General features: G+C 40.6%; 1 pseudogene; it reads left to right on the forward strand.

Moving 5' to 3' along the window:
• The first annotated feature begins 1,172 nt into the window (after window positions 1–1,172).
• On the forward strand, window positions 1,173–1,977 carry LOC101591739 (annotated as a pseudogene).
• The last annotated feature ends 701 nt before the right edge of the window (window positions 1,978–2,678 follow it).

A 2,678-nucleotide genomic window follows, 5' to 3' on the forward strand; every position in this document is an offset into this window, starting at 1 on the left:
GCAGTATTTCGGGAATAAAATAACAACTGATGTTTCTCAAAATATTTGAACAATTTTAAGATACAGAAATCAAAGCAATTTTATAGTGAACACAATATGAAATGTTGAACAATATGACCAACGTAAATTACACAGCATGGTAGCATACAAGAGGAAGAAAAAGATTAAAAACATCAAAATGAAATATCTGCTTATAATTTTCAAATCAAAATTGTCTATTATCTCAATCAATTTGAATCTTTAATTTACATGAAATTTTCAAATGAAATAAATTATTAATATTTATAAATGAAGCTTCACACACTTATTACAAAGAATATTACATTCAATTCCTATCAGAAATGATTAGAGCTCTTTTCTTTAAGGGAAATAATAAAACCATACAACACATTTTATGTTATGTATTTGAAAGACAAAGCAAACTAATGACAGTTTTATATCTGAATGAGGATGAAATGCTTTTATGAATAATTAATACGAGGAATTCTGAGTATATATTTAGACATCATATCACAGTCATGTAAGAGTACAATGCAACTATACTCATGGTGTCTTCTGATCTCATAACTGACACATTGATTTCTTTAAAAATCAAGATTTGGAGCAGATAAAAGCATAATAAAAGGATGCACTGGTTTGATTTTAGCATGTGACTTTCACTGTAGGTATATTTACTCGTAATATGAATCAACTGTGTCACTTTTAATATATTATATGCATTTTTTATGTATTTAGTACAGGGAATACAGGGTCTCACTACACAGATTGGATTCCTAGTGATCCTCCTGTTTTCACCCTCCCATGCCTGGGATCACAGGCACACACCACCACGCCCAAGCTCAATTGCTCTCAGCGCATCCCAGGGGCTGCAGGTGGCATGACACACAGGGGATTGAACCCTGGTCCCTGTGTCTGCCTAAACAGGCTCTTTAATCCACTGAGATACCTGGTCAAACCTTGCAATGTGTATTGTTTACTCTGATTTTTCACAAAATTCATTTAATATGAAGTTGCACTTAAACATTAGTGCTAACTGAGAAGTACATTTTTAAAAACTTATGGGAAAAATTCAAATATATGGTAAATCCTTTTTCCTGGAAGCACCACATGGTGGATGATGCTGGTGCAGCTTGTTGGTCTGGAGGCCCCCCAGGGGCCAGGCATGGGAGGCCATGGTGGCTTCCATGGAGGTCTTGACTGTGGTCTTCATGGTCCTGGGTGTGGGCACAGCAGGGCCAGGGATAGACCACAAAGCTCACTGCATTAAGGCTGATGATAAAAAGTGGATTCCTGTCACCAAGCTGGGCCAGCTGGTCGAGGACATGAAGATCAAGTCCCTGAAGTACATTTTTCTCTTCTTACCCGCCCAGGAGTCTGAGATGATTTACCTTCTCCTGGGCACATCCCTCCAGGACAAATATCTGAAGACCATGCCTGTGCAGAAGCAGACTAGTGCTGTCCAGTGGGCTACGTTCAAGGTATTTATTGCTAGTTGGGACTACAACGCTCATGTTGGTCTTGGTAGTATGTGTTCCAAGGAAGTAGCCACTGCCATTCGCAGTGCCATCTTCCTGGCCAAGCTCTCCATTGGCCCCATGCAAAGATACTGGGGAAGAAGATCAGCAAGCCCCACACTGTTCCCTGAAGGTGATGGCTGCTTTGGCTCTGTGTCAGTGCATCTGGTCCCTTCCCACAGAGGCACTGGCATTGTCTCAACTCCTGTGCCCAGGAAGCTGCTGCTGAAGACGTGCTCATGACTGCCTTACCACTGCCACGGGCTGCACTGAGACTCTGGGCAATTTTGCTAAGGCCGTCTTTGATGCCATCTCCCAGGCCTACAGCTGCTTGACCCCTGACCTTTGGAAAGAGACTGTGTTCACCAAGTCCCCTTGTCAGGAATTCACCCACCATCTCATGAAAGCCCACACCAGAGTCTCTGTCCAGAGGACTCAAGCTCCAGCAGTAGCTACAACATAAGGGTTTTTACACAAGAAAAATAAAATGAATAAAATCTGTTTTAAAAAATGTATGTGTATATACATAGATATATACAGTAAAATATGTAATTTAACTGTATGACTGTATGAACTGATTCTGAAAATATCTGCTTGGCTAAGTAAGTAAAAAAAATAAAGAAATCCTATGCATACTGGATTTAAGTGGAGCCCCTTAAATAAGAAAAAATACAGGCAATGATAGCAATAATTCTAAAAAGAAACAGACAGCTGATATTTGCTGAAAAAAAAAAAGGATACCAACAAAGACATCTAAGTTAAAATTTCAGAAATTTAAATGTCCAAAGATGCACTGTTTATCAGAGGTTCAAGGATCAGTAACTTGAAGTTACGGACTCAGAGGAAGGAAGAACCAACTTCAAGTGTAGAGACCTCTGTGAGAAATGAGTGAGTCTGTCTTTTGGGAGTGGCTCTGGGCTCCCTCAGTGTGCAGGTGCCAGGGGAGGAGATAGAAGCAGCAGGCAGGAGAGAGGATGGGCAGGGGCAGTGGCTCATCATGACTGGTGGCACCCTGTGGACCACACAACTCCTCCTGGGTATCAGGCTGTGCCAGTCCCTGGCTACCTCACTCACCTCATTATAAGCAGAGGGAATGAGCATGAGGGAATGAGTTTTACCTTGTGTGGTTTTAAAATTAATTTTAAAAATAATTTAATCTAAGAG

This window comes from Octodon degus, unplaced genomic scaffold (genome assembly GCF_000260255.1).
Source record: "Octodon degus isolate 3935 unplaced genomic scaffold, OctDeg1.0 scaffold00188, whole genome shotgun sequence".
Lineage (NCBI taxonomy): Eukaryota > Metazoa > Chordata > Mammalia > Rodentia > Octodontidae > Octodon > Octodon degus.